The sequence below is a fragment of the Canis lupus genome, chromosome 15 (assembly GCF_003254725.2).
Source record: "Canis lupus dingo isolate Sandy chromosome 15, ASM325472v2, whole genome shotgun sequence".
NCBI lineage: Eukaryota > Metazoa > Chordata > Mammalia > Carnivora > Canidae > Canis > Canis lupus.
The window spans coordinates 45,772,274-45,779,852 of NC_064257.1; the positions used below are offsets into that span (position 1 = coordinate 45,772,274).

The 7,579-nt window shown below is 40.2% G+C and overlaps 1 non-coding gene across 1 annotated transcript; it reads left to right on the forward strand.

Moving 5' to 3' along the window:
* Positions 1 to 2,923: 2,923 nt before the first annotated feature.
* Positions 2,924 to 3,032, forward strand: LOC112654912 (U6 spliceosomal RNA). Its single transcript, XR_003133462.1, has one exon. It is a non-coding gene; the product is annotated as a U6 spliceosomal RNA (small nuclear RNA).
* Positions 3,033 to 7,579: the final 4,547 nt, after the last annotated feature.

Consider the following 7,579-nt stretch of genomic DNA (forward strand, 5'->3'; position numbering starts at 1 on the left):
TAGAAATAAAAGGAGTCCATCTCAGGTAGCACAGAGAGTTAGTATCTTGCCCAAAGACTCTGGAAACCTTTGGGGAAGCATAGTGGAGAGTTCACCACCAAATGATTTTAACATCTGGGTGAGTGGTTCTCAAATTTCAGTATGTATCAGAACTGCTGTGGTTAAGTTGAAGCATCTCTAATTGTACCTGAGGTGAGAGGCCCACCCAAGCTTTTGAACCACTAATCTAGATTATACATTCACGTTCTCTTTCATCTTGTCCCAGGAATTACCTTTTAGTGTATCTTACCTTATCAAATCTAGATTAAAATGTGGGTTGTCCTTAATTTCTTTTTTTTTTTTTTAAGATTTTATTTGAGAGAGAGACACAGGGAGAGCACAAGCAGGGAGAGGGCCTGAGAGAGAGGAAAAGGTAGGCTCCCAGCTTAAACAAGAGCCCTTACAGCTCTATCCTAGAACCCCGAGATCATGACCTGAGCTGAAGTCAGATACGTAAAGGACTGAACCATCCAGGAGCCCCTGTCCTTAATTTTTATGACTCCCTATAGCCTTTGTCTTTACTGTACATGATCCATTGCTCTGTTTTTCTGGAACAACTCACTGTCTGGCGAAGTCTCCCCTGATCCAAAGGAGAGGAAAGAGGGGTCAACTCCACCAGGTTAAACCTTGTGGATGAGTGAGACCTAAATTAAGTTAACTTAGTTCAATGGTATCTCAATATCCTTAGAGAAAAAGAGCATTTCTAGTCTTCAAATAAACTCCTGTAACAGCTGGATCTAGATGCACTGCTTTCCTTTTGGAAGATCCTCATTCTTCAGAAAATACCGTGGGAAATCTGCTGACAATTTCCTGTAGCCTGACCAACCCTAATTCCCAATGATGTCAACCATTTCCTCTCCATGTGGTTTTGCAAAGCCCTTTGTCATGGTAAAAATCTGTTCTTGAAGAGAAGTTGCAGAAATATATTTTGCTCTTGCTGTATCTCATATGCCCAGAGAAGTGCCTGGAACATAGTAAGTGATGTGGGAAAAAAAGGCAGAAGAAAGTTATTAAATTTCCTTACTACCTACAGCCCATTGACAAGTCCTTGAAACAAGCAGAGTGACATTCCTCTAGGGACTCAACTGCCTCGATGTTGATACTTTGCTAAGGGCAAAAGGCAATCTTAGCCCAACCCCTAGGAACTTGTAAGTCTACTTTAACATATAAAAATTCCTTTGGAAACTTCCTTTATTTCTATCCCCCAAGATCCATATTGGCAACCATCCCCCAAGTATATGACCCACTGTTATACATCTGAAGGGCCTCATGACTGAGTTTTTACTAAGCAGTAATAAAGGACCTTTCCTAATAATAGCTAGCCCCCTTGGGATCCTGGAAACCTTGCTTCCAGAATACTTGGGAGGCTTACATTATCCCTAACCCCTTCCCAACCTGAAAGTATATAATAGGCCACGCTTCATGATCCCAGTGCAACTCTTTCTGCCCACAGGTCCTGTGCCGTCCGTGCCTTAATAAAGCTACCTTTTTGCATGGAAGATGTCTCAAGAATTCTTTCCTGGCGGTCGCCTGTGAACCCTAACATCTTTCCTACATCAGTAGGCACACAATGAATATCTGTTAAATGAATGAATGTTTTCCTGCCACATGAAGTGTGTGATTTTTATCACTGTCAAGGACATAATAAATTTAGTACACAGCCCTTTGCAAAATATCAAAGGAGATATCTTTGTGCATTATTGATCTACCACAGAGCTGACTTCCATTTTATAAACATATTCATCAATGAAACTTGCCTTAAATACAGCATTATTCAGTTTTCTTACCTACCATAATTCAGTACTGATATGATACCAGATTTTTAGTATTCGTACACAAATTTAGACCATCTGACACCAGCTAATACAAGATGGCCCTAGACTTTACAATAATATATTTTCAAGAATGTCACATTCATAAAAGACTCTCTATCCTTAAATATAGAACCAGAATCCTGATGTAACCCTCTGCCATCTGAACAGTGTTGCTGTTTCTGAAAAGGCTAGATTTCCCAGGATGGGCACACCTCCTGTTTCCTATTGACTCATCAACTGAGTTCTCTTTCTACATATATTGAAAGCAAAAAGTCTGCTCTGTTTAAGCAGAGCTTAGATTACATGAGTTAAAACTACAAATTTTACTTACACAGGGGTAAACTCTATCCAATAAAGATCATCTTTAAAAGTCATCTGTCAATCAAATTTTGTAAATTGAATTATAATCTAATGTGCTGGAAGAGGGGTGCCTGGGTGGCTCAGTCTGTTACATGTCCTACTCTTGATTTCTGCTCAGATCATAATCTCAGGGTGATGAGTTTGAGCCCGAATTGGGCTCTGCATTGGGTGTGGAGTCTGTTTAAGATTCTCTCTTTTTCATTCTCTGTCTCTACCCCTTTCCCTCTCTAAAAAAGTTTTTTTAAAAAAGTACTTGGGGAGCTTGTCAGTCAGTTGATGCAAGCCTATAATACTGCCTTTTGTAGTGGCAAAAAAGGAAATGTAATTATAAAAGGAAATCCTTCTACTACCAACAAATTTGTCTTTTTTTGCTATTAAAGTAACATTTTGTTTCAGCAGCTTGAGGAGACCCATTTGGATTGGATTTATGTTTTAAAAGGAGAGACTAAGGCATTTAAAAAAAAAACAATCACACAGATATTTATCAGTCAAGTGAATTTTGCCTAAATTCTTTCTTCTATTGAATAGACATTTATTGAATGTCCTCTAAGCCAAACATTAAGCAATAGAGAACTGGACAGTCACAGCTCTTGGCCTCATAAAATTGATATTCAAGGAGGAAATGTGAACATTAAGAAAATACAAGTACAACAGATGTTAAGAAAAGATAAATCCAGATGATATGCAGATATTTAAAATGATATCTTCAGGTGCTTGCTTCAGCAGCATATATACTAAAATTGCAACAATACAGAGAAAATATTAACATGGGCCCTGAAGAAGGATGATACTCCAATTTCTGAAGTGTTGCATATTTTTAAAATAAGTAATATAAAATAGAATAAAATGATAGGACATATTCAAGACCTTCCTGGGGACACTGCATTTAGGCTGAGGCCTGAACAATGACAGTTGGCCAAGCAAGGTAAAAAGAAACAGCACGCTCTTGATTCAGAGGCAATGGAAAAATTCTCACATAAAAGGAATTCAGCAAAGCCCAGTAAGGCCAAAGTAGAGAACAGATGGGAGAGGAGGGAGAAGCTGGGAGTGGAAGCTGAAGGAATGGTCAGGACTCAGCTTGTGGAGGTCCCTGCCACTGTATGAGGTGTTTGAGACTTATTCCTGAGAACAGTAGAAAACCACTGAAGAGGGTAAAGCAGGTATCATGGTAATGGTTTCATTAACATACATAAAGCAAATAACATTTGGCCAATTCTCACTAGAGCCAACTGTTGCAGCCAAAGGTAAACTCCAAGGGGCAGAACCAGAGAAATACAAGGCTGGCATGCAGAGTTGAATTTAGGCAGTAAGCAGGAGTGAGGGGCTGGAAGGAGTGGAATGAAGGAGAGAAAGCCAATCCAAAGAGGCGGTACTGAGCAGACCTCCACTATGGGCAATAGACCTCCAGTCCACAAAGGACAGCTTCAAGGAGCCATTGAGAAGGTGCCTGAGAATCATCTAGATGAAGGGTAGAAAGAAGTAGTCTTTACCCACCATCTCCCATTTCCAATAGCTCCAGATTCTCACATGCATTTAAATAGTTAAAAGTATACATGCTAATGTACACTAAGACAGCCCCAAGAACAAGAGGCACTTTTGCAGCTGAGGAAGGTGCCATCAGGCTAAGTAAGAGTGCTCTGTAGCTGACTACAAGGCTGTAGTTAAAAAGTGGGATGAGAACATGTGAATCAGGACACAAGAAGCATCAGATATGCTACCCAATTTGCCAATCACTCAGGAGCTGGCTATAAATTTGGAATTATTTATCATCTAAATGAAGAGCCCACATAAAGCATTTGGAGTAAAGGTGCTGGAGAGGAGAACTGGTCCTCTAGTGTCAAGTTCCATCCATAACTATCACTTTTATCTCTCTGAATAACACAATGTGCCAGACTCTGTACAAAGCCTTTATAATGTCACATTTAATCCTCCCAACAATCCGACAAGGGGGTCCTGTCATTATAACTGTATCATCCATCTATGGCTGTGGAGCAAATTATCCCAAATTCAGTAGCTCAATAAAATAAACATTTATTATCTCTCTCAGGTCCTATATATCAGAAATTGGGGGAGCGACTTGACTGGGTATTTCTAGCTCGGACTGTCTCATGTGGTTCCAGTCAAGACACTGCCAAGTCTGCAGACATCTGAAGGCTTTGCTAGGACTGGAGTTTGTGCTTCCAAGACAACTTACTTACATGGTGCTCACTGTTGGCAGGAAGCCTCAGTTCCTGCCATGTGGGCTGTTCCTATGACTGCCTATCCTTACAACATGGCCCTAGCTGTCCCCAGACTGAGTCACCCAAGAGAAAGTACAAGGCAGAAGCCACAATGATTTTGATTCCCTAACCTCAGAAGTCACACACCATCATTTCCACAATATCTTATTTGTTGAACAAGTCAACCCTATTCAACATGGGAAGAGACTGCATGAGGCATGAATACTAGGAGGCAGGGATCACTGGGGCTGTCTTGGAGGCTGGCTACCCCAACCACCATTTTACACATGAGGTTACTGGGGCCCACAGAGGTAAACTGACTTTCCTAAGGTCACACAAGTAAGTTGAACTTGGTTCTCACTGACTATAAGTCCTACGTCTTTAATCACGATACTATACTGTCTCTTTAAGTAAACTGATACTTAAAGCCAAAGATATTTAACCACACAGGGAAACATTTAATCTAAAATAATATCAATAAGAAAAAAACCCTGGAGCCTATCAATAGACTTAATTTGGCGCGAATTTCTGATTTCAGCTTCCTTCATCTACAGACTAAATTGTCAGATTTATAAACACAGGTGTACTTGTGCCAGAATTAACCAAATGCTGCATGGCATCGTGTAAAGGAAAAGGGAACAATCATGAAAAAGTTTAATTTAGTAAAATAAACTGACTTCAAAGCAGTCCAGATGGTTTCAATACTACCCACAAAAAAAAAAAAAAAAAAGAAGAAGGAGGAGGAGGAGGAGGAGGAGGAGGAGAAGGAAAAGATTAAGGATGTGATAATAAGACACGAATAGCCATTCTGTCCTCTCTATGGGATGGGGGCAGAGACTGCTTTCTTCTTTGTATTACAAGACACAGAAAGCAAAGGCCTGATGACTAAATGTTGCTATAACTCATCCAGGATGCCAAACTCAAGTACTTTGTGGGAGGCTGGGGTTACGGTTCCCAGTAGCACAATGCTTTGCAATTAAAGCAGAATATGAAAACTGAGGAGCAAACAATAGGTGTCCTGAAGGATGTTCTCCACCTATATGTACGTGTTATCAATGAAGGACCCCATCATATCCATCTTAATAAACCACCAGTATCAAAGTAGAAAGATAAAAAGATCAACGTTTACCATTCTTTAGTTCAGGCAATATCAAATACGTTGATAACTGAAATCACATACAGAAAATGAAGAGACAGTATTCTTGGTGAGAGAATGAAAGTGTATTCTCATGATCTCCTTATTCATCACACAATCCTGGCTTAGGTTGCCTCATGCATCTCCAGGCCCTCCTGCCAATGAGGAAAGCCAGTGTGTAAATCCGTCCCCATTCCCACTGAGGAGCCTACGAACCTCACTCTCTATACTTCCCCCAGACCTGTCCCCGTTACCAAAACTATATCCCATTGTTTAATGTAAGTAACAATCTTAGAGCTTCACCCACTGCTTCTCTTCAACTACAGCCCTTCTGAAAGCTTTTGCTCTCTGTAGTTCTTTCTTTTATGAAAGTCAACAAAAAGCAGCATATCATGGGCTGAGATCCATGCAGTAAATTAAAGCCATTCCACACTCAAGGGTTTCCAGCAGTTTTTCATATCTGCAGACCAGGCTTACAAACTCAATCGTTTTCATTCATTTGAACTTTTGTTACAAAGTATTGGGAATGGAATAAATTAGCCAGCTCATCTTTCCCTCTATTTCAAAAAAGCACAGAGTACTATTTCTTTAGAGAGAGCATTTCATGGAACAGACAGCATTTCTTATAGTAAAACAGCTTGACAAACAGGGTAAAGGATTGTAAAGGTGTTCGGTAAGGTTTCAAAAGAGATAGGAATGTTGAACAAAAAGAGGCAGGGGCTCTGACCCAATAAAGCGTCTTGAACTTGGCCAAGGTCTTTGATCTTAAAAAAGTGAAACTCTGGAACATCAACTATAACAGAGTCCTGGAATGTTTCCAGTAATTTTTTTCCTGAGAAAATGGAATCTCCAAAACATTGACTAACAGACTTATAAACCCTATCAACTGTTTCCCGTCCCATTTCCCTGTCCCATACCATTTCAGATACACTCATGCCAACCCTCCGAGATATACTCTTACAAGGACCGATACTAGAAGGATGAAATGGTTGAGCTGTTTGAATCAGGGGCATTAGATGGAGGGACCCAAGAAGAGAGGGAAAAAAAGATGAAAGAAGGACAGGGCTTCTAAAGAATAATGGAGAGATGTTCCAAGCATTGAAATTTGAAAATCAACTTTGGTTCCCACCTAAATCCAGGAATATCTATAAAATCCTTTCCACAATACCAGCAGGGAGTGGATATAATGAGACAAGATGAAGCTTAAGCTCTGGGGTCCCTCATCTGCAAGGAGCATCTAAGAACATCTTTGTTCCTAATTTTCTATTTGTAATTTTGAGTTCTTTTTCCTAAAGAGGACTTCTAAAATTGTTTAAGATTTAGGGCCCTTAAAATCTGGATTCCTTTCTGTGCCACACATTTTCAGAAGTATCCCTTCATTACTTCTACAAATATAAGCAAAAGCAAAGAGAAACAAAAATAACTAAAGCATTTAAAGACACTTAGAGCTAGTTACCCAGTAGCTATGCTTGAAATCCTTCAAAGGCTTCCCATGGTATGCTGAATAAAACCCAAACTCCAGTGGTTTTCTAAGGCCTCCATGATCTGGCTCCCTCTTCTTCAATTCCACGTCCAACTCCCCCTATAACCTCCAGTCACACGGTCCTCTTGCAGCTCCTCTACATTGTCAACCTCTTTCCTATCTCGAATCCTTTCTCTGCTGTTTCTTCTCTTGAACCTCTCTTGTTCCCTTGTCTCACTGCTGGTTCCATGCTGTTCTAGAGGATCTCTGGACCTCCGTGATGACTAAGATATCATGTTCTGTACCTCCTCCTCATCCCTTGGGTTCTCGATCACATTCCACATTTTTTTCTCTTGTAGACTTTTATACAAGTTGAATTACATTATTTCCTTCTTTTGCCTGTTTGATAACTGTCAATCTCTTGTACAATCCTGCAACCTCCATCAGGACAGCAATGGTACTTATTTTGTCCACCGCTATGGATCCAGTTCCTGGTTCAGTACGCAGCTTAGAGCAGATGCCCCATAAAAATGTGATCAAAGGATGGTGA